This window comes from Phyllobates terribilis, unplaced genomic scaffold (assembly GCF_046119375.1).
Source record: "Phyllobates terribilis strain yellow unplaced genomic scaffold, ASM4611937v1 Scaffold_3__8_contigs__length_932513732, whole genome shotgun sequence".
NCBI classification, from domain to species: domain Eukaryota; kingdom Metazoa; phylum Chordata; class Amphibia; order Anura; family Dendrobatidae; genus Phyllobates; species Phyllobates terribilis.
The window spans coordinates 199,518,466-199,543,854 of record NW_027362763.1 but is presented as its reverse complement, the minus strand read 5'-3'; the positions used below and the strand labels follow the sequence as shown (position 1 = coordinate 199,543,854).

Here is a 25,389-nt window from a genome sequence, read left to right as displayed (position 1 = left end):
AGCAGATGTTGCTAGAGTCAACATTCCAGAATTGCTTCCAGTATGTAACCATCCTGGAAGACTGCATGAACCTTTAGTCATCAGAGTTCGAGATATGTTTGCAAACTATTGTATGTTGCCAGAGGCTTCCGCTGCATTTGAGGAGAATGTATATGCTTAATTTTTTTTAATTATTTTTTGTGTCTCCAAAATACAGCAAACACATTAAAGAACATTTATTTTTCAAACATAGTTTTTATTTGTCACTATGCTTACAAAATTGAAAAAACAACAACACAAAAATCAACACTTTTCTGTTTTGAAGAAAACTGTTTGCTAACACAAACCAAACAAAAATGAAAAATTATAATACGTGGAGGATCTGGATGGGGTGGTGGGACTGGTTGAAGGTAATGGGGGTTAGGTGGGTGTGGAGGAAGATCATCAAAAGATGCCGAGATGCGAGGGTTGTATGCTGGATGGTATGGGGAGGGCTGTGGAGAGCCAGACGTATCCTGGATAGTTGGGCCACATGTTGGCTCATGGGTGTAATCTCAGGGGCGCCGATGTGTTTGTGGGCCTCTGATGTGAGGTTGTAAATGTGCCAATGGGTGCCTGCTTTCTTGTTCATGGCTGACAGACATTTGCTATGAGGGCCCGGCAGCATGAGCATATGAGTATGGGGCTGGTGGTGGAGGTAGTGGGGGTGATGGTGCTGTCTGGATGGCCACACTATTCAAGTTGTGTCGATTTTGCCGGCGTCTCAAATTCCCCCCAAATTTGAAATACAAGCTCTGAGTCATATGGAGGTATTACAGCTTCCAACATGAGTAGAATAGCCTCTTGTGTGCGCATTTTAATCTCTTGCGGCACCTGCCGTAGATGATAACAGGCATCGGCCAAAGGAGCCATCATCATCATTATAGATGGTGCGAGATAGATAGTCGAGTACTCGACTATCGCCCTCGGGCTGTGTGGTGCTGCTGAGGGCTTCCCTTCTTTGCTGGGCCGCACAAGGTATGAGTGCCGTAGGGGGTGATGTATCTAGGGCCACAATAGGGCTACTGCTGACTGCCTGCTGTTCTTCTGCAGCCCCTGATGTTGCTAGCCCAGATGGGGCTTCCTCCTCCTGCCCTTTGCCCACTTCCGACTTGGATGGGTGTCTTGCTCCAGAACGTTGAAAGTGGCCCTGTAAAAAAGATGTGTGTTAAAATGTGCTAGGTCAAATTTAGTATAACACCTTAAAAATACAGCATGCAAATAAATGTACACTTACGGGAGTAGCTTCATGACAGGGGAAAGAAAATTTAGCCTCGCCACATAATTATGGATGCTTTTTTGGGGATGTAGCACCACTCTTCGGGTTACATCATTCACTGTATTTTGAAGAAAGGGTATACTTGTTGGATAATAGAATTAACATGTCAATGTAAATAAACAGTGCCGCAGATATGTAAATATTGACGAGAACTAATATGTCATACAATGATTGACCTTTTATAAATCATCACAAGTTGTAAAGTAACTTTGGTCCGCAAGTTCACAATAGCTAAGCATTGTGCTTCTACCATATCATAGAGGTAGATGCCTTAAATTAAAGTGTTTTTTCCAAATTTAACAATTACTGCAGACATACAGTACAGACCAAAAGTTTGGACACACCTTCTCATTTAAAGATTTTATTGTATTTTCATGACAATGAAAATTGTACATTCACACTGAAGGCATCAAAACTATGAATTAACACATGTGGAATTATATACTTAACAAAAAAGTGTGAAACAACTGAAAATATGTCTTATATTCTAGGTTCTTCAAAGTAGCCACCTTTTGCTTTGATGACTGCTTTGCACACTCTTGGCATTCTCTTGATGAGCTTCAAGAGGTAGTCACCGGAAATGGTTTTCACTTCACAGGTGTGCAAGGTCAGGTTTAATAAGTGGGATTTCTTGCCTTATAAATGGGGCTGGGACCATCAGTTGTGTTGTGCAGAAGTCTGGTGGATACACAGCTGATAGTCCTACTGAATAGACTGTTAGAATTTGTATTATGGCAAGAAAAAAGCAGCTAAGTAAAGAAAAACGAGTGGCCATCATTACTTTAAGAAATGAAGGTCAGTCAGTGCGAAAAATTGGGCAAACTTTGAAAGTGTCCCCAAGTGCAGTTGCAAAAACCATCAAGGCTCACATGAGGACCGCCCCAGGAAAGGAAGACCAAGAGTCACCTCTGCTTCTGAGGATAAGTTTATCCGAGTCACCAGCCTCAGAAATCGCAGGTTAACAGCAGCTCAGATTAGAGACCAGGTCAATGCCATACAGAGTTCTAGCAGCAGACACATCTCTTCAACAACTGTTAAGAGGAGACTTTGTGCAGCAGGCCTTCATGGTAAAATAGCTGCTAGGAAACCACTGCTAAGGACAGGCAACAAGCAGAAGAGACTTGTTAGGGCTAAAGAACACAAGGAATGGACATTAGACCAGTGGAAATCTGTGCTTTGTTCTGATGAGTCCAAATTTGAGATCTTTGGTTCCAACCACCGTGTCTTTGTGCGACGCAGAAAAGGTGAACGGATGGACTCTACATGCCTGGTTCCCACCGTGAAGCATGGAGGAGGAGGTTTGATGGTGTGGGGGTGCTTTGCTGGTGACACTGTTGGGGATTTATTCAAAATTGAAGGCATACTGAACCAGCATGGCTACCACAGCATCTTGCAGCGGCATGCTATTCCATCCGGTTTGCGTTTAGTTGGACCATCATTTATTTTTCAATAGGACAATGACCCCAAACACACCTCCAGGCTGTGTAAGGGCTATTTGACCAAGAAGGAGAGTGATGGGGGGCTACGCCAGATGACCTGGCCTCCACAGTCACCAGACCTGAACCCAATCGAGATGGTTTGGGGTGAGCTGGACCGTAGAGTGAAGGCAAAGGGGCCAACAAGTGCTAAGCATCTCTGGGAACTCCTTCAAGATTGTTGGAAGACCATTTCCAGTGACTACCTCTTGAAGCTCATCAAGAGAATGCCAAGAGTGTGCAAAGCAGTCATCAAAGCAAAAGGTGGCTACTTTGAAGAACCTAGAATATAAGACATATTTTCAGTTGTTTCACACTTTTTTGTTAAGTATATACTTTCACATGTGTTAATTCATAGTTTTGATGCCTTCAGTGTGAATGTCCATTTTTCCTAGTCATGAAAATACAGGAAAATCTTTAAATGAGAAGGTGTGTCCAAACTTTTGGTCTGTACTGTACGTATCTTCAGCTGACATCAAGCCCAGGGGTTAGTAATGGAGAGGTGTCTATAAGACAACCCCAATTACTAAACCCACAAGTTTAAAGCAAAAAACACACACAGAGAAAAGTCCTTTACTTGAACAAACCATTCCCTGACCCTCTTTTACCCATTTATTACCTTTAAAACATCACAAAAGGGGTTTGCCGTATGTCCATCCGACCTCCCACGACGATCTCCAACTCTGCTACATCCAGATAGTGTGTTTAGCGGTGACATGATGCAACCGCTCCGCACGCCATCCGGAACACATTGACAGTAGCGTGAGAACAGTGATGACCGGTGATATCAGTAAGGTGACCGGAGTTCATTGGCTATGAACTTCGGTCACCTTACTGACGTCAGCGATCGCAACATGAGAAATTTCTCACAGTGAGAATGGTGACGTCAGTAAGGTGACTGGACTTCATAGCCGATGAACTCTGGTCACGTAGCTGATGTCAACGCTCGTCACTGCAGGCGTGTTCTTATGCTATTGCCAGTGTATTCCGGCTGGCGTGCTGAGCGGTCGCATAATGTCACCGCTCAAACCATCCGGATGTAGTAGAGTTGGAGATCATCGTGGCATGGACTTATGGCAGACCCCTTTGCAATATTTAATGTTTTAAAGGTAAATAAATGGGTAAGAGAGGGTCGGGAAGTGTAAATTGTATAAATCCATATAAATCGGACCTAGATCAGACCGCAATGTATGGACTGGCTAACGGCTCTCCTGACCTGACCGTGACAGCTCCATATATTTCTATGAAGCTCTCACACTCACTCTGAGCACTGCCGTCCCATCTCAGTCCGTTTCAGTCCGATTTACACGGCTGTCTGACTACACAATTATAGACGCTCATTAGCATAAATACAATCAAACAGCTAAAACGTTTACAAAATCAGATCAAAGAATTATATATATATGAATATAAAGGCTCCAGCCATAAAACAATAACAAGAATACATTAAAACTACAACTTTCATTTAACCCTTCAGTTTGTAGCATATCAAAGTGGACTACCAATAAACTTTGCGTTGCACTTTTGTTTTCATTTAAGCTGTCATATCCTGAATATTATCAACCTCCTCCAACACTTGCAAACATAATTCATTAATATTATTTCTACATTCAAAGAAATGTCTAGCAACTGATGTATCACCATTTTTAGGTTTATTTTCTAATGTAGTTACCTGGCCATTGTTCACATCCTGCAATTTATAAGATCTCATAGTAGTTTTTTTCATATAATAATAATAATTTGGTTCAAATTAATTTTAACAGGACTAGAGGTCTGTCTTATATAATCACATCCACAAGAACATTTTATAACGTATATACAACTTTTTATATCACATTTAAAATACCTTTTAGCTGTAATTTTATTCCCTTCTGTTGGGTGATATGTCATATCATATCACCTTTGATAGCGGAGTTGCATGTGGGCAACTAAGGCAAGTAAATATACCTAATTTGTTTGCTCGATGACACTGTTTGGCGAGGTGTTTTTTATTTTTAATATCAAATTAAATCCATATTTGACAACCATATTAACAATCAACCTTCCCAAACAATATGCAAATATAGGTTAAGTCCCAAACAGAGCCCCAAATTTTGGGTACTGTTTAAAAATTCATTAATGTTTGCATATCATCCATCTAGTAAGCATTGAATGTTTGTCATACTTGGTGGAAATAAAGCTAACGACTGCCTTATACACCCTATATTTGTTTTGTCTATTGTCTTAGAAAATGTCATCACAGACTAATTTTTATGTGCTGACTTGGAGAATCGTGTTGCTATTTCTCCACACTTGGATTTTCTTTTTTTCCATTTTTCAGTATATTATATGATAAAATGAATGGTGTAAATCAATACTTCATTTTGTTGCGCAAAAAATAAGCCTTCATGCAGTAAAGTAGATTGAAAAATGTTAGTAATGTTATTATGGCTCTTGGAATAATGAAACTGCAAAAACAAAAAAGCAGGCAGGACCAGCCACTGGATATTTTTTAATATAAACTGAGTACCTCATACAATTGGTGCTGCTGCACTGATTTTGGAACTGTTTTTTTTTTCTTCCGTGCCCCTCCATCCCAAAGTTATGTCCCCCGGAAATAAAGATATCAATTTTCCCTTCAAACACCAGTATTTCTCTGCGGGCGAATGGTTTTTCATTTATGATGCTGATCAAAGAAAATATGGCTACGGCCACAGAGAAGATCGGTGTTATATGTCCAGTTGGTTTAAGAGAAAATTGTGTCTTTATTACCAGGGAAGATTACAATAAGAAAATCATCCAAGTTCGGCTATGTTTTGCCCAAACCTAAACAAATCTGCCAAAAGCATGTGGAAAAAAGTGGTCTCATGAAACCAAGGTTGAACTTTTTGACTAGAGTTCCATAAGGTATGTTTGGCGCAAAGCCAGCACTGCACATTAACAAAATGCACACAGTGAAGCATGGTGGAGGCAGTAGTATGCTTTGGGGTTGTTTTTCGGCAGCTGGAACTGGAGCTTTAGTAAAAGTGGAGAAGATTATGAAAAGTTTCAAATATCAATCAATTTTGCCACAAAACCTTCGGGTCGTTTCTAAAAAGCTGAAGATGAAGAGGAATTTCACCTTTCAGCACAACAACAACCGTAGGCATGCCTCCAAATCAACAAAAAATGGCTTCGCCAGAAGAAGATCAGTACTTTGGAATGGCTCTGCCAAAGACCAGACCTGAATCAAATTGAAAATTTGTAGGTGACCTAAGAGGGCACTGTACACACGAGATGCCCTCGCAATTTGACAGATTTTGAGCACTACTGCAAGGAAGAGTGGTTAAAGATTGACAACTCTAGATGTGCTATGCTGATAGACTCCTACCCAAAAAGACTGAATGCTATCATAAATTCAAAGGGTACTCTTTAACAAAGTATTAGTTTAATGTTGTGTATATTTATGCAACCACATTATTTTAGTTCCTTATTTTTCATTTTCCAATTTAGTTTTCAATGGAATTATACAGATTACAAATGACATTAAGAGTGCAGTCAGACTTCATTATTACTCGCACGAGGATCGCATTGCAATCCTCAGACTGGCCGGTGGCTCTCCTTACCTGAGCGTGATAACATGTATTTCTGTGCAGCTGTCAAGTTCAGGTCAGGAGAGCTGCTGGCCAGTCCGAGGATTTCGATACGATCCTTGCGCGAGTAATATGTCTGTCTGACTGCACCCTAAAGGTGGAAAAAGTTTTGAAATGATTCTTGGTATGATTTTTTACACGACAAAAACCTAGAATTTTCACATTTTATATCCATTGTAGCTATACATATATGTGGCAACATACAAATTTCCTAAAAGGCATGACTCCTAATTATCCATGAAAACATTTTATATGACCAAGAAAAGGAACATTTCAGCTTTGCTTGAAAAAGACTCAAGAAGCCTGAGCTGAAACATTGCTTTGCATGTGGCTCAGTAGGTCAGGAACATGAAGGCTTGCACAAAACATGGTTGTTTTTCATTCATTTTTCTCTTTTTATGTGGATAAATATTAATCAAAAAAGTTAACTTTTCCTGTATGCACTAGGTTTTATATTGAAAGTTCACCTAATGATTTATTGAAAAGAATAGGTAACAGTACTTGACTCGGAGATGTAACTATTAGCTCAGGGACCCTAATACATCAGGCATATGTCATTCTGTTATATTTGTGTGTTTATTTGTGTATGTAATTTTCTCTATATTGTATTATGCCGATTTTCTCCTTTTGTTTATAAGATCTCAATGAGGAGGACAGTTTGTCAATTTGGGGACAGTGTCTTCGGAGTATAGATTTGTGTGTTCCTCCCTGTCTGCTTGTGCAGCATCCTGGGAATCAAAGTGCCATTTAGTAATGAGATTGTACGCTGGAAAGCGAAAGAGACATGTTTATGGTTGCCTGCCCAGCAGACCTTTCATCTCGCTCAGAACCCAATGCCAGACAAATGATTTCTCTCCATTAATGTGCTGTGACAGGAGGATGCTGTGTTGTCATTACTGACTGAGAAAGTAAATGATATACAGTAATGTTCTTGATACACTTGGCAATTATACTCAGAATTAATGTTAAAAGTTGCCTCCGGGGGCAGCGTTACAAAATAACTTTGTTTGCTCCATATATGAGTCAAAGTAGTCACAAAGAAAAATTAAGTCAGTGAAAGTCAAGAAATATTTTTAAGAAGAAAAAAGTATCCAACTGAGTAGATCCACATTCTAATGATAGTAGATAATGGAGATGAACAACTCAATTTGAATTTTATGAAATTCGCAGGTACTGGTAAATTTGTACAATTTACAATTGATTTAATTGATTTTCAGTTCATTGATTTACAATTCAATTCATGATTGCATCGGCCATAGAAGGCTGACATGACCTCAGGTGCAACAAAGAGGGCTTCCCCATAATTACATGCTTTGCATATCACATGGTATAGCACAGCCAATCAAGAGAGTATATCATAGCCTATATAATAGTCTAAGCAGGGAATGCAGCAGCTGTTTAAGGGTGATTGAAAATAGTGAGAGGACATCAGAGCTCACAGCTTATCAATAGAGAAAAGAAGAAAAAGCCTTAAAGATTGGACAAAGACTCCCGACAGTAATGTGTTATTCATCTGCAGCAATGAAGAAGATGAGTGTGGTAGTTTCTGAATAATAAATAGATTCAATTTATAGGGGAGAGTGTTAGAAGTGGTGCTAGCAGTGACAGTAACAGTCTGACTCAGTCTGACTGATAAGTAGATAACAGCAGCAGACACACCACCACCACTGGCACCCACCATCCAGGCAGTAGTATTACAAAATGCTGGTCACAATTTGCCTCCAGAAAGGTATTGATGGAGAGGAAGTGGAAGGTGTTATGAAATATATGGCTCATCACTCATCTCAGTCACAGCAGGATGATGTTACCTCTGACAGAGACAACATCAGTTTAAGTCTGTGGTTTTCAAAGGATGGTCTGTCAGATTACAAATGACTAAGAGGGGTAACTTTTGTACCTTTTTTAATTTAAAAAAGCATGGAAAATCTGTCATTAGTTGGACTGTTGGTTTCTACTGATTATCATCCATTTCTATAGGGAGGTCTCTAAAGAACTTGAAAGGGTTTGTAAACAGTCCTAGGAGACCCCCAGAGTTTTACGCTTGCTATTTCAAGGCACTTGGAGGCTTTTCAGTATTGCGATTCGTGGCAAATCAATTCGCTGAAAATCAATTTTTTCTTTTTAAAATTTAACGACCCTGACGAATTTGAATTTGATAATCCCTAGTAAATAATTATATATATTTTTTATGGGCAAACCTATTTAATGTTTCTTTTCCTTGAAATGGAAACCTAAAATCCTCATAAAATATAGAACAATAGATCAACAAGTGAATCATGTGCTGTCTGAGATTGCAGCTGAAATTATAATATTATTTAATATTGCTAAAAGGGCTATCCCATCTCAGCTTTTCATGGCTGAGATACGTGAGAAAAAGTCTATCCAAGTTCCAAACACTAAGCTTGAGCTACAGAAACAGCCAAGAGTTAGTTTATTCCTATAGAAAGTAATGGGAGTTATGGAAACAGCAAGATCAGTGGTTTTTGGTTTCCATACCCCTCTTATACAGATACATGGGAATTATCCTTTGGTGTCATTTTTCCACCAGTTACAAATATCAGCTATAACTAATCTACCGTTATAAATTCCTTCTAATGTTCTAAGTTATTTTCCTTAACAATGTCTAAAAGTGTATTGTCATCCTTGACATCTTGAGAACTGGCTATGTTACAAATTGTGTATCATTAGACAGACATTTCACCAAATTTTCAAATTGAGCTGGACATATGATGTAATAAGGGATGTAGAGCGGAAATAAAACATTTTTTTTATTTTGCCTCTCCAATTGCGGAGATGTTAGCAGTCAAAATAATGGCACATAATGAGTTAACTTTAGTTAAGCCCAAGTGGGTGTTATCAGATAGCATCTCATACAGGGAGAAGTAGTACAGGTGCCCCAGTGAATACTATCTAACAAAACCAACTTAACTAAAGTTAACTCATTATTACGTGTCAAATACTTTGATTGCTAATGTCTCCACAATGGAGAGGCGAAATAAAAAATACCCAAAAAACGTTTTATTCCTCTCTGCAGCCACTATTACATCGTGTGTCCAGTTCAACATGAAAAATGTGATGAAAGGTCCTCTTTAAAGCTAGTCTTCCCTAAACCTTAAACAACTTTTAACAAAAATGATATCCTTTAAGCTTTTGTAGCCATCTCTGAGCTTCTTCCACCTGTCTGCTGGGAGTTTCTTCCATTGCAATTCTCTCAAATTCTTGAATTTGCAGGGTTCCTTTTTCCCATATCAAATTTCAAGGTATCTCCAAAGATTTACACTTAGATTCATCGATGATAAGCTTTAAAAAAGTACATTTTTTCCCTTCTTAACCATTATTGTGTGATTTTGAATTTGAAGCAGTTTGGGTCATTATCTTGCTGTAGGACACATTTTATTCAATTCAAGCCTAGTAGTTTTCTTACACAGAATACATGAGCACTTAATTTGCTATTAAATGTTCTGTTAATCCTCTTATTTCATTGTAACAGGTTCAAGACCTTCAGTGTCAGTCAGCAAAGCAGCCCCACAACATTATAAATCCTCTATCATATTTCACTGAAGGAGGTGTGCACATTTTTTATAGGCTTCAGCCATAAACATAAAGCTAGTTTGCAATGTCAAAGACCTCTAGTTTGGTTTCACCTGTCCACAGAACATTTTGCCAAGAGTGTTTTTTGCTTATGTAACATTTGGCAAAGTTCAGCCGCTCCTTTTCTGCCTTTTTTAAGCAGTGGGGTTCTCCTTAGTCTTGACCAAAAGACCCATTTTGTTTATTGGGCAGTGTATGGTAAGGGTCGAACTTGAAAACATTTCAAATCAAATTTAAAGGATTCCGTCACTCAATTTCTTATTTTCTTATTTCACGATGTTCTGGACGGTTCTGTTTGTAAAAAAAACTTCTTTAGAATATTTTGACATGTTGAAGTCGGAGTTCCAAGGACGTTGGAGACAGATTTGCAATGTTTAAACTACTAGTGCTTGGTGATAATAGCATTCATAGTCTGCGCAGACAACAAAAAGGGAATAAAACTAGCTTTTAAGCATCAAAGTCACAATTTATAGGCTAAAGAAAATCATGTGATCACCCACAAGGTGGAGATAGGATGGTCTAATCTATATTTATTTTAGCACACAGCTAAAATAACAAAAGAGTGGCTTCAGAACAACTCTGTGACCATTCTTGACTGGCCCAGCCAAAGCCCTGACCTAAACCCAATTGACCATCTCTGGAGACACCTGAAAATGGCTGTCCACCAACGTTCACCATCCAACCTGACGGAACTGGAGAGGATCTGCAAGGAAGAATGGCAGAGGATCCCCAAATCCAGGTGTGAAAAACTTGTTGCATCATTCCCAAGAAGACTCATGGCCCTACTAGCTCAAAAGGGTGCTTCTACTCAATACTGAGCAAAGGGTCTGAATACTTATGGCCATGTGATATTTCAGTTTTTCTTTTTTAATAAATTTGCAAAAATTTCAACATTTCTGTTTTTTTTCAGTCAAGATGGGGTGCAGAGTGTACTTTAATGAGAAAAAAAAATGAACTTTTTAGAATTTACCAAATGGCTGCAATGAAACAAAGAGTGAAAAATTTAAAGGGGTCTTAATACTTTCCGTACTCACTGTATATATATATTTTTCTGTGTTTTCATGACTATGAAAATTGTACATTCACACTGAAGGCATAAAAACTATGAATTAAAACATGTGGAATTATATACTTAACAAAAAAGTGTGAAACAACTGAAAATATGTCTTATATTCTAGGTTCTTCAAAGTAGCCACCTTTTGCTTTGATGACTGCTTTACACACTCTTGGCATTCTCTTGATGAGATTCAAGAGGTAGTCACTGGAAATGGTTTTCACTTCACAGGTGTGCCCTGTCAGGTTTAATAAGTGGGATTTCTTGCCTTATAAATGGGGTTGGGACCATCAGTTGCATTGTGCAGAAGTCTGGTGTACACACAGCTGATAGTCCTACTGAATAGACTGTTAGAATTTGTATTATGGCAAGAAAAAAACAGCTAAGTAAAGAAAAACGAGTGGCCATCATTACTTTAAGAAATGAAGGTCAGTTAGTCCGAAAAATTGGGCAAACTTTGAAAGTGTCCCCAAGTGTAGTTGCAAAAACCATCAAGCGCTACAAAGAAACTTGCTCACATGAGGACCGCCCCAGGAAAGGAAGACCAAGAGTCACCTCTGCTTCTGAGGATAAGTTTATTCGAGTCATCACCCTCAGAAATCGCAGGTTAACAGCAGTTCAGATTAGAGACCAGGTCAATGCCACATAGAGTTCTAGCAGCAGACACATCTCTACAACAACTGTTAAGAGAAGACTTTGTGCAGCAGGCCTTCATGGTAAAATAGCTGCTAGGAAACCACTGCTAAGGACAGGCAACAAGCAGAAGAGACTTGTTTGGGCTAGAGAACACAAGGAATGGACATTAGACCAGTGGAAATCTGTGCTTTGGTCTGATGAGTCCAAATTTGAGATCTTTGGTTCCAACCACCGTGTCTTTGTGCGACGCAGAAAAGGTGAACGGATGGACTCTACATGCCTGGTTCCCACCGTGAAGCATGGAGGAGGAGGTGTGATGGTGTGGGGTTGCTTTGCTGGTGACACTGTTGGGGATTTATTCAAAATTGAAGGCATACTGAACCAGCATGGCTACCACAGCATCTTGCAGCGGCATGCTATTCCATCTGGTTTGCGTTTAGTTGGACCATCATTTATTTTTCAACAGGACAATGACCCCAAACACACCTCCAGGCTGTGTAAGGGCTATTTGACCAAGAAGGAGAGTGATGGGGTGCTACGCCAGATGACCTGGCCTCCACAGTCACCAGACCTGAACCCAATCGAGATGGTTGGGGTTGAGCTGGACCGCAGAGTGAAGGCAAAAGGGCCAACAAGTGCTAAGCATCTCTGGGAACTCCTTCAAGATTGTTGGAAGACCATTTCCGGTAACTACCTCTTGAAGCTCATCAAGAGAATGCCAAGAGTGTGCAAAGCAGTCATCAAAGCAAAAGGTGGCTACTTTGAATAACCTAGATTATAAGACATATTTTCAGTTGTTTCACACTTTTTTGTTAAGTATATACAGTAATTCCACATGTGTTAATTCATAGTTTTTATGACTTCAGTGTGAATGTACAATTTTCATAGTCATGAAAATACAGAAAAATCTTTAAATGAGAAGGTGTGTCCAAACTTTTGGTTTGTACTGTATATATATATATATATATATATATATATATATATATATGTATATATATATATTTATATAGGTATATATACATATACACTACCGCTCAAAAGTTTGGGGTCATTTAGAAATTTCATTATTTTTGAAAGAAAAGCACATTTTTTTTCAATGAAGCTAACATTAAATGAATCAGAAATACACTCTATACATTGTTAATGTGGTAAATGACTATTCTAGCTGCAAACGTCTTGTTTTTATTGCAATATCTACATAGGTGTATAGAGGTCCATTTCCAACAACCACCACTCCAGTGTTTTAATGGTACATTGTGTTTGCTAACTGTGTAAGAAGGCTAATGGATGTTTAGAAAACCCTAGAAAACCCTTGCACAAGTGTGTTAGCCCAGCTGAAAATGGTTTGGCTGATTTGAGAAGCTATAAAATTGACCTTCCTTTGAGCTAGTTGAGAATCTGGAGCATTACATTTGTTGTTCTATGAAACTCTCAAAATGGCCAGAAAAAGAGAACTTTCATGTGAAACTCGACAGTCTATTCTTGTTCTTAGAAATGAAGGCTATTCCATGCGAGAGATTGCCAAGAAACTGAAGATTTCCTACAACGGTGTGTACTACTCCCTTCAGAGGGGAGCACAAACGGGCTCTAACCAGAGTAGAAAGAGAAGCGGGAGGCCCCACTGCACAACTGAGCAACAAGACAAGTACATTACACTCTCTAGTTTGAGAAATCGATGCCTCACAGCTCCTCAACTGGCAGCTTCATGAAATAGTACATGCAAAATGCCAGTGTCAATGTCTACAGTGAAGAGGCAACTCAGGGATGCTGGCCTTCAGGGCAAAGTGGCAAAGAAAAAGCCATATCTGAGACTGGCTAATAAAAGGAAAAGATTAATATGGGCAAAAGAACACAGTGTCACGGGTCTGTCGCCACGAAGATCGTCACGATTACACAGCCTGACTTCTCGCAGCTGACTTTTTGGTGCTTTGTGTTTTCGGCAGTGAGGGAGTTAATTCTCTCTCTCTCTGTGCTAGACGAGGTTCAGCCTCGCCCAGCTGCAATCAATGCTGCTGTAGTGAGCCTCCTTCAAATGCCTGCTGGTCTGTTTGGGAAGTGTCGGTGAAAGCATTTCATACAGACTTACAGAGCGGATCGTGGTATTTGGAGTTTCTGAGATAAGTGTATTTGGAGTGTTTTTTTCCTTCCTCGCTTTATCATTTATCTCCTTTCCCGTTGGTGTTCCCTCTGTTGTAGTTGTGTAGTTTTTGTATGCAAGGTGGTTTTGGTTTTTCCCTTGTACTGTCTCGTTCGTCTAAGTACTGTGTGTGGGCATATTATTACTTGTCCTCTTTTGTTGTGATCGGGGTCCTTCTCAGGACTAGATTACTTAGGTGCAGGGATCCTCAGGAGGTAGGGGTTACGCTGGCGGCCTGGACCTCTGTACCTTTAACAGTACCTCCAGGTTGAGGGATTAGTCAGGGCCCCAGCTTAGGGTCAGCTTAGGCCCCCTACCTCCAGTATACAGAGACAGCGTGACATTTTCACCGACCCACTTAGTTTTTCTCCAGCTACCATGGATCCAGTAGCCGGTCTAGCTCGGCAGTTGCAGAGTTTGTCCATGGAGCTGGCGGACGTTAGGTCCAAGGTTTTGCATCCTCAGGAGCAAGCCGGACCAGAACCTAAAGTAGCTCTCCCTGACAGGTTCACTGGGGGGCGGGACAAGTTTTTTGTTTTCCGGGAGGCATGCAAATTGTACTTTCGGCTGCGGCCTCGGTCATCGGGGAGTGAAGAACAAAGGGTGGGAATTGTCATCTCGCTCCTACAAGGGGACCCACAATCTTGGGCGTTCTCTCTTCCCCCGGGCTCCCCGGCTCTCCAGTCAGTGGATAGGTTTTTCGCTGCTCTGGGACTCGTATATGATGACCCAGATCGGATCTCCCTTGCTGAGTCTAAGTTACGTAGGATCCAGCAGGGAGATCGTCCGGCGGAGGAATTCTGTTCGGAGTTCCGTAGGTGGGCCACGGACACCCAGTGGAATGACCCGGCTCTTAGGAGCCAGTTTTGTCAAGGTTTATCCGACAAATTACAGGATGTGTTGGCACAGTATGACTCTCCCGCGTCACTGGAAGCCGCTATGGCCCTGGCTATTCGCGTTGACAGACGGCTTCGGGAGAGGTGCGGGATAACTCGACCCCCTGTGATGACTCCACCTCCTACAAGGTCCCCTCATATGGTGGTTCCCCTGGTCAGTCCAGAGGAGCCTATGCAATTAGGAGGGACATCATTTCGGGGGAGGGGACCGGTGGTGCGCCATAAGACAGGAAGGTGTTTCTTCTGCGGTAGAAAGGGACATTTTATTGGGGGGTGTCCATCCCGTCCCTTGCAGAGTGAAGAGTCGTCGGAAAACTGTTGATCCCAGGTTGTGTGGTGGACGGCAATCTGGGAGTAGGTATTTCGTCCCTAGGTTCGTCTCAGTTTCTCGTACCGGCGGAGGTGGTGGTGGGTACGAGAACTGAGAGGATATCTGTTCTTCTGGATAGTGGGGCCGGGGCTAATCTGGTTGATGCTCGGTTTGCCCGGGTTCAAGGTATGCGATTGAGTGAGTTGGCTAAACCCATCCCCATATTCTCGATCGATGCCAGGCCTCTCGGTCAGGGAAGTTTTTTGCAAGCTGTGCATGACGTAAAACTTCAAGTGGGGGCGATACATAAAGAACTGTTGTCTTGCTACGTGTTGGAGGGTCTTCCCACTCCTATAGTGTTGGGCCTTCCTTGGTTAACTAAGCATAACCCGGTTATTAATTGGCAAACCAGAGAGATAAGCCAATGGAGTAAATTCTGTAATAAAAACTGCATGAACACGGTCATCGGTGCGGTTACTCCTTGGGTCTTACCTCCATTTCTGGCGGACTTTGAGGACGTATTCTCGGAGAAAGGGTGTCAGGAACTACCTCCTCATCGCGAGTATGACTGTTCTGTAAAACTGCTCCCTGAGGCCAAGTTACCTAAAGCTAGGTTGTATAACCTTTCTGGTCCTGAGAGGCAGGCCATGAAGGATTATATTTCAGAAAGTCTGGCTAAGGGGCATATTAGACCTTCATCTTCACCGGTGGCTGCGGGGTTCTTCTTTGTTAAGAAGAAAGATGGAGGCCTACGCCCTTGCCTGGATTTCCGTGAACTTAATCGGATAACGGTCCGAGATCCGTATCCACTCCCACTTATTCCCGATCTCTTTAATCAGATCGTGGGCGCCAAATGGTTCTCTAAGTTGGATCTCAGGGGGGCGTACAATCTGATTAGGATGAAGGAGGGGGATGAGTGGAAGACGGCGTTTAACACTCCGGAGGGGCATTATGAGAACCTTGTCATGCCATTCGGTCTGACTAATGCCCCGGCGGTGTTCCAACACTTTGTTAATGACATTTTTCGCCGCCTGGTGGGACAGTTTGTTGTCATATATCTGGATGATATCTTAATTTACTCGCCGGATCTGGTGTCTCATCAGGAGCACGTTAGGCAGGTGTTACAGATCTTGCGGGATAATAAACTGTATGCCAAATGGGAAAAGTGTGTGTTCGCCGTACAGGAACTCCAGTTTTTAGGCTTCCTGGTTTCAGCGTCCGGTTTTCGTATGGACCCTGGGAAAGTGCGGGCAGTTCTTGAGTGGGATCGGCCAGAGAATCTTAAGGCACTACAACGTTTCCTGGGGTTTGCTAATTATTACCGGAAGTTCATTCGTAATTTCTCGTCCATGGTTAAGCCTCTCACAGACATGACTAAAAAGGGGACGGATTTTTCTAGGTGGTCTGACAAGGCTTGTCAAGCATTCTCCTGCTTGAAAAAATGTTTTGCCTCGGCACCCATACTCATTCAACCTGATGCGTCACAGCCATTCATTGTAGAGGTAGACGCTTCCGAGGTAGGGGTGGGAGCAGTATTGTCACAAGGTTCGTCCCCTGGTAAGTGGCATCCGTGCGCCTTTTTCTCTAAAAAATTGTCGTCCGCTGAGAGGAATTACGATGTCGGCAATAGGGAACTCTTTGCCATTAAGTTAGCTTTTGAGGAGTGGCGCCATTTTTTGGAGGGGGCAGTCCATCCGGTCACCGTCATCACCGATCACAAGAACCTGCTATATCTGGAGTCCGCGAAACGTCTGAATCCCAGACAAGCTAGGTGGTCATTGTTTTTTACCAGGTTTAATTTTGTCGTTACATATCGTCCTGGGTCAAAAAATGTAAAGGCGGATGCCTTATCTCGCAGTTTCCCTGGGGCCGGGAATACGGACGACCCGATTCCTATCCTTCAGGAGGGGGTGGTGGTTTCGGCAGTATGCTCTGAGCTGGAGGAGGAGGTATTGGAGGCTCAGGGGGACGCCCCTGTTGGACCTCCGGGGAGACTGTTTGTTCCAGATCAGTTGCGACAAAAGGTGATCGAGGCACACCATAACTCAGTTTTGGCAGGACACCCGGGGAGTAAAGCAACTGTGGATCTCCTCTCGCGTCGGTTTTGGTGGCCTAACTTACATAAGGAGGTGGTAACTTTTGTCGCGTCCTGTGGGGTTTGTGCACGCTCTAAGACCTCACATACCCGTCCGTCTGGGGCCCTCTTACCTTTGAAGATCCCGGAGCGTCCTTGGACTCATCTGTCTATGGACTTTATTACGGACCTCCCTCCGTCTTCGGGTAAAACGGTCATACTCGTTGTAGTGGACAGGTTCAGCAAGATGGCACATTTTATCACTCTTCCGGCTCTCCCTAATGCTAAAACTCTTGCGCAGGTGTTCATTGGGGAGATTGTGAGGCTTCACGGGGTACCCTCCGATGTGGTGTCTGATCGGGGGTCTCAGTTTGTGTCCAAGTTCTGGAAGGCGTTTTGTGCACGGCGGGGGATGCATTTGTCATTCTCATCGGCTTTTCACCCTCAGACCAATGGTCAGACGGAACGTATGAACCAGAGCTTGGAGACATATCTCCGGTGTTTTGTATCAGAGAACCAGGAGGACTGGGCTTCTTTCTTACCTCTGGCAGAGTTTGCTCTTAATAATAGGCGGAGCGAGTCCACTGGTAAGTCCCCGTTTTTTGGGGCATATGGTTTTCACCCCCAGTTTTGTACTTTCAGTAGGGGGGGCTCTTCGGGGGTTCCTGAGGAGGAACGATTTTCCTCATCACTCGCTTCAGTATGGAGAGGGGTGCTGAAGAATCTGAATACTATGGGGAACCGATACAAACGTATGGCTGATAGGAGGAGAGTGTCTGGTCCGGACCTAAGTGTGAACGATCGGGTATGGTTGTCTACCAGGAATATTAAACTTAAGGTTCCCTCCTGGAAACTGGGTCCCAGGTTCATCGGGCCGTACAGAATCAGTTCTATTATTAATCCGGTGGCATTCCGTCTTGACCTCCCCCCTACGTTTAAAATTCACAACGTGTTCCACAGATCGTTGCTTAAGAGGTATGTGGCGCCGGTGGTACCGTCACCTTTACCTCCCCCTCCAGTGGTGGTCAATGGTAACTTGGAGTTCCAGGTATCAAGGGTCATCGATTCACGTTTTAATCGCCGGTCCCTTCAGTACCTGGTTCATTGGAAAGGGTATGGTCCTGAGGAGAGGATGTGGGTTCCTGCGTCGGATATTAACGCAGACCGATTAGTTCGGGCCTTCCACACGACTCACCCGGATAAACCAGGCCCTGAGGGTCCGGAGGCCCCTCGTAGAAGGGGGGGTACTGTCACGGGTCTGTCGCCACGAAGATCGTCACGATTACACAGCCTGACTTCTCGCAGCTGACTTTTTGGTGCTTTGTGTTTTCGGCAGTGAGGGAGTTAATTCTCTCTCTCTCTGTGCTAGACGAGGTTCAGCCTCGCCCAGCTGCAATCAATGCTGCTGTAGTGAGTCTCCTTCAAATGCCTGCTGGTCTGTTTGGGAAGTGTCGGTGAAAGCATTTCATACAGACTTACAGAGCGGATCGTGGTATTTGGAGTTTCTGAGATAAGTGTATTTGGAGTGTTTTTTTCCTTCCTCGCTTTATCATTTATCTCCTTTCCCGTTGGTGTTCCCTCTGTTGTAGTTGTGTAGTTTTTGTATGCAAGGTGGTTTTGGTTTTTCCCTTGTACTGTCTCGTTCGTCTAAGTACTGTGTGTGGGCATATTATTACTTGTCCTCTTTTGTTGTGATCGGGGTCCTTCTCAGGACTAGATTACTTAGGTGCAGGGATCCTCAGGAGGTAGGGGTTACGCTGGCGGCCTGGACCTCTGTACCTTTAACAGTACCTCCAGGTTGAGGGATTAGTCAGGGCCCCAGCTTAGGGTCAGCTTAGGCCCCCTACCTCCAGTATACAGAGACAGCGTGACACACAGACATTGGACAGAGGAAGATTGGAAAAAAGTTTTATGGACAGACGAATCAAAGTTTGAGGTGTTTGAATCACACAGAAGTACATTTGTGAGACGCAGAACAACTGAATAGATGCTGGAAGAGTGCCTGACGCCATCTGTCAAGCATGGTGGAGGTAATATGATGGTCTGGGGTTGCTTTGGTGCTGGTAAAGTGGGAGATTTGTACAAGGTAAATGGGATTTTGAATAAGGAAGGCCATCATTCCATTTTGCAACGCCATGCCATACTCTGTGGACAGCGCTTGATTGGAGCCAATTTCATCCTACAACTGGACAATGACCCAAAGCACACCTCCAAATTATGCATGAACTATTTAGGGAAGAAGCAGGCAGCTGGTATTCTATCTGTAATGGAGTGGCCAGCGCAGTCACCAGATCTCAACCCCATTCAGCTGTTGTGGGAGCAGCTTGACCGTATGGTATGCAAAAAGTGCCCAGCAAGCCAATCCAACTTATGGGAGGGGCTTCAGGAAGCATGGTGTGAAATTTCTCAACATTACCTCAGCAAATTAACAGCTAGAATGCCAAAGGTCTGCAATGCTGTAATTGCTGCAAAGGGAGCATTGTGTGACGAAAGCAAAGTTTGAAGGGGAAAATTATTCTTTCAAATAAAAATCATTATTTCTAACCTTGTCAATGTCTGGACTATATTTTCTATTCATTTTGCAACTCATTTGATAAATAAAAGTATGAGTTTTCATGGAAAACACAAAATTGTCTGGGTGACTCCAAACTTTTGAACGGTAGTGTATATATTTATTAGGGTTGAGCGAGTATGTTCTGTTCCGAGTAAGCTCGGGCCGAGCTCCGAGTAGTTACAGCTGCTCGGTGATATGGTTGAATCGCTCCCGTGTGCATGATTTGCGACTGATTGACAGCTTTATTACATGTGAGGAATGTGTAAGAAATAGACATTCCTCACATGTAATAAAACTGTCAAACAGTTGCAAATCATGCACACGGGAGCGATTCAACCATTTCACCAAGCAGCTGTAAATACTCGGAGCTCGGCCCGAGCATACTCGGCGAAAGGGTTAATAGAACATACTCGCTCAACACTAATATTTATATATATAGTATATGCATGTATGTATGTATATATATATACATATATATTTAATTACATACACACATCTCTGTTAGGGTGAACACTTTGATATGTTCACTATTTGCCTGCTTCTGGCCTAATTAATATGATCAAGTGCATGCAAGAAAGAGTAACATCAGACACACACTCAGTCGCATGTAAGCTCTCCTTGATCAGCTATGGCACAGCTCCAAGAGTCCTTTATTCAACTTAAACATAGATTTATATAAACTCTCTATATGGGCTCGGTTAGCCCCAGAATGGGAGTAACCAGATGTATTGATTGGTTAGTCCATGGGCAGATCCATGAGGTCATCAGGGTGGGTTGGTCCATGAGGTCATCAGGGAGCGTGGTCCATGAGGTCATCAGGGGGCGTGATCCATGAGGTCATCAGGGTGGGTTGGTCCATGAGGTCATCAAGGGCATGGTCCATGAGGTCATCAGGGTGGGTGTCTCCAAGTGATGTGTCGCTCTGTGATTGGTTAGTCCTTCTATAGAATTCAGCTTCCTCCCAGAACTTCCTTGTACGACAGGATGTGGTCATAAATAAAGTCTCCACCTTTGCCACATGTACAACAGGATGTAGTCATAGGTCCAGTTGCCATCTTGCATAACAGAGCATGGTGTGATGAAACAGGAAATGGCAGCCATCTTTTGAGCTAAACAAGCTTATATAAGGTGAAATAATACACTTTATGGGTCTTTTCTCTCAATCTTCTATGCATTGAGGTTAATTAAGTATTTGATGATATGGCTCCCCTCAACATCTCTTTGTATGGATGCCATTTTATGAACCTGGACAAAGGTCTGTTATGAGATTAAAAAAAGCTTTAATGAGAATCTGTCGCCAGGTTTTTGCTACCTCATCTGAGAGCAGCATAATATAGAATAAGAGACCCTGATTCCAGCAATGTGTCACTGAGTTTACTGGTTGCAGCAGTAGTGATACAATCAGAGTTTTTTTTTATATAAGATGTAGCAGGGTTCAGAAAGTTGCCCCTGCCCACACCCCTGATTAGCAGATTTCTGTGTACATTGTATATTGACAGTAAGCTGCTAATCAGTGGTGGGGACTGAGTTGGACCAAGATGCACAGGAGCTGTAGTCCTGCAGTGCTCACCTCCTGCTGATAAAACACTCATTGTATTGAAAAAACAGCACACAACCTAATAAGTGACACATGGCTGAAATCAGTGTCTCTGCCCCTACCTCATGCTGCCCACGGATTAAATAGTAAAAACCTGCTGAGAGGTTCCTTTTAATTTTGGGACAGTTTCATATATTAATGCACCAATAGTTATTTTCCCAGCAGGAGAAGAATCTCCTGATTCATATGAGGGCATATCTCAGTATAGGTTTAGTTCTATTTTATGAACTAATGACATCTCATAGGGGTATGTCATAAATTTAGGTCTGACTTCTAGGACCTCCACCGATCCTGTTATTAAGGGGTGGGTATCATTGATATAATGCTGTGTCACCTTTTAAGCCCCTGTACAAAAATGTTCCCAGGCACCAGACTGTACAAGAAGCTGCTGCCAGCTCTGCGGATCCTTTCATTCCCAGGTCAGGTCCCAGAGGTCAAAGATTGGGAATAAATGTTCCCTAGACCTGTAATAAATATTGTACAGCCATAATAGATCCTCTTTACCAGAACCGCAGCGAGCTCTCTTATTTCAGTACTTACCAGAGAAGAAGCTCAGAGACTTTGTACAGTATCAATGGTCATGTTCCTTATTTGTCCTGACCGCTTTCATTCACTGATCTATTTAGTGCAGAGCATTAGACCTTTGATTGAGTGAAACAGCAGACGGCGGTCTGATTGTCTGGGGCCGCAGATAGTCTGCCATTTTTACCACTCAGATTACCACTGGAGGCCGAGAGATGAAAATGAAAGACCCGGACACATGCACTCTAAAATTATCCCTGCAAGTGAAACCAAGAAACAAACACGTTCAGTGTCCTGAGGATTCTCCAAGTCAATTTACCGGCATCAGAGGTCAGGATTGTTGACACATGACCTGTGATCATTTTTATAATCATCCCTGGCACTTTTTATCAAAAAGGAGGAGCCTGGAACATGGGCGTACCCAGGATCAAAACTAGGGGGGGGGGGCAAGCCATGGTCACAGATACCAAAGAGAAATATATATATAGTACAATGCAAAGATTTCACTTCTTACATTACATGAGCGATATCTATTGTAAATTCCACAATAGCTCAGAAACCGGCGAATCGCTCCACACAGTAAACTGGCTGCCATAAAATGCCCCATACAGGATACTGGTCACCATATAACGCTCCATACAGAATACTGGCCCCCATATAACGCTCCATATGGAATACTGGCCCCCATATAACACTCCATACAGGATACTGGCCCCCATATAACGCTCCATACGGAATACTGGCCCCCATATAACACTCCATACAGGATACTGGCCCCCATATAACGCTCCATGCAGGATACTGGCCCCCATATAATGCTCCATGCAGGATACTGGCCCCCATATAACGCTCCATGCAGGATACTGGCCCCCATATAACGCTCCATACAGAATACTGGCCCCCATATAACGCTCCATACAGAATACTGGCCCCCATATAACGCTCCATGCAGGCTGTTCCCCACACATAATGCCTCATGCAGGCTGTTCCCCCCCACATAATGCCCCACGCAGGCTGTTCCCCCCACATAATGCCCCATGCAGGCTGTTCCCCCCCATATAATGCCCCATGTAGGATATCACCCCACCTTATAATGCCCCATGCAGGATGACACCCCCCCCTTCCTTATAATGCCCCATGCAGGATGTCACACGCCCCCTCCCTTATAATGCCCCAAGCAGGATGTCACCCCCCCTCCCTTATAATGCCCCATGCAGGATGTCACACCCCCCCTCCCTTATAATGCCCCATGCAGGATGTCACCCCCCCCTTATAATGCCCCATGCAGGATGTCACCCCCCCCTTATAATGCCCCATGCAGGATGTCACACCCCCTCTCCCTATAATGCCCCATGCAGGATGTCACCCCCCCTTATAATGCCCCATGCAGGATGTCACACACCCCCTCCTCACCCCCCTCCCTTATATTGCCACAGGCCTCCATATAATGAAAAAAAAATCAAATACTCACCTCACATCTCACCTGCTGCCGCTGCTCCGGACTCCAGCGTCGCCGGCCTCATCCCGCTCTGCTGTGACTGCTCAGGAGAGAGCGCGGTGTAAAGACGTCACCGCGCCCTCTGACCTGAGACGTCACAGTGCAGCAGCCGTGGAGGATGCAGGAGCTGCTGCGGAGTCACGGGGAGGGGTAAGAATTGTGCAGGGGCCCTGAGAAAGCGGGGGGGAGCGGGCGCTGAAGGTGAGGGACCCCCCCCCCCGCCTGCTCAGGGCCCCGACATTTGCCCGGGTGCGCCGGGTGCTGACGCCGGCCCTGGTGTGTGGCTTGCGTGCCAGCTTCCAGGGGGGGTCAGCTGCCCCCCCCCCTGCCCCACGGTGGGTACGCCCATGGCCTGGAATATTCAATCACCTCTATACAATCATATCATAATTTAAAACAGAACGTTTTTTTTAACAATATAAACCTGTGATATAACAAAGTAATGGAAGAAATCGTAACTAGAAATGTTCGGGAGATGGAAATAAAGACTATCATCTCCAATCCTCTATTACAGAGTGAGGGCAAACCTGAAAAGCTTTACTGGGAGCACATTTCATACTATATTTAGGAGATCCTCTTTCCCATATGTCTGCTTTAGTCAAGGACATACTTCAGAGCATATTGGTCTCATTGGTGAAACAAGTAAAAATCAAACAAGTCCCCGAGAGTGGATGGAGCCGAGTGGCCTTATAGTGGTAGACCCTGCTGTATAAGTCACTTTAGAGGTTTACACAATGTTGAACTGTTCTTAGCAATTTGATAAGTTAATTATGATCCTTTAGTGAGTTTTGACATAGTAATTGATATCACACAGAGAGAAACTTCTCTTCCTCATCAGAACAATAACATATTAGGAGGGTATTATGAAATGTTGGTTAACAGCGATTTATTATACTCCAGAAAATTTATATTACAGCCCTAATATTTGCAGGCGTGCAACTTAAAAACTGCTAAAACAAGGATTCTTCCTCCCCCTAGGGGCAATATGTTGAATGGCAGGAACAACATTGAAATGTTGCTAAACGCCTATAAAGTGTTTGCATCAAAACTCTTTCTCTTATATTCCAAAAAAACAAACAAACAAAACAAACAACATTGCACAGTGTATCCTTAATGAAATTATACCGGAATCTATGAAATGTTGCTGGGTATAGAATAATAATCTGGTAATGAAAAATATTTGCATTTACAATTCACATTTTATAGTAAATCTTAAGGTAACATCTTCCAGTAGTATCAGTTTTCAAGCTTCCCAGCTAATACTTACACACGTCAAATGGTTAAGTGTCTCTCTGATTATTAACATTTTTCCATAATGTATTGGAACAAACTAAAGAAACTTTGCAATCTATGTTATTACCCAGAAATTCCTCTTTCTCCACTTATCAGCCACTTCTTTTTCAATGTGGTTACCATCTGCATTGATTATTCATTCTGAATTCACTGTTAAAATCCATCTTCAGGAAAGCAGAGTGGAGATAGAGCTTCACCTGACTGAAGGAATCATGGTACATCTACTGCCCATAGAAGTACATGGAGAGGGAATGAGGTAGTGTTACGCCAGGGCAGGGAGATGTCCGGCGAGCATTGTAAAAGGAGAAAAGGAAACAGGAAAAGGAACGCCCTGACGATAGGAAGAAGGAGATGGTAACCCCTCAACACTTACCTAATGCTGAACCCTGAGCTCCCTATCTCCCTAGACGGATCCTTCCCCCTCGTGTGCTGTCATGTGCCTAAGCCCTGGCTGACCCTGGGCTTTTTCCTGGCTACTGGAATGGGCAGCAAGACACTAGTCTTAATACTACCACAAGACAACACAGGGAAGGAGACAAGCAGGGATAAAACACACTAATAGAACTCCACAACATTAATGGAAGACACAAGAGCTTCTCCTAGGAACACGTTCTCCAGAGAAGTCAGGCTCAGAATAGAAATTCTATTGCTGGCATAGGAGGGAACCAGGAATGGGTATAAATAATGAAGGGGGAGTCTTCCCAATGAGTAGCAGCGGAGACAAAACAACAAATGGAATCTCAGCAGATTTAAACCAGGAACTCTTAACCCCTTCCGTACCATAAGAAACAATAAACCTGCACCACTCATGTGAATAGCCATGTGGACGCTAAAGAGGACCTGT

The 25,389-nt window shown here is 43.0% G+C and overlaps 1 long non-coding RNA gene across 1 annotated transcript; it reads right to left on the bottom strand.

Annotated features, from left to right (window-relative positions):
- Positions 1–214: 214 nt before the first annotated feature.
- LOC141258023 (uncharacterized) lies at positions 215–21,881 on the bottom strand. Its single transcript, XR_012318166.1, has 3 exons — positions 21,773–21,881; positions 1,256–1,355; positions 215–1,168 (listed from the first exon to the last, which is right to left on the bottom strand). It is a non-coding gene; the product is annotated as an uncharacterized lncRNA (long non-coding RNA).
- Between the last annotated feature and the right edge of the window lie 3,508 nt (positions 21,882–25,389).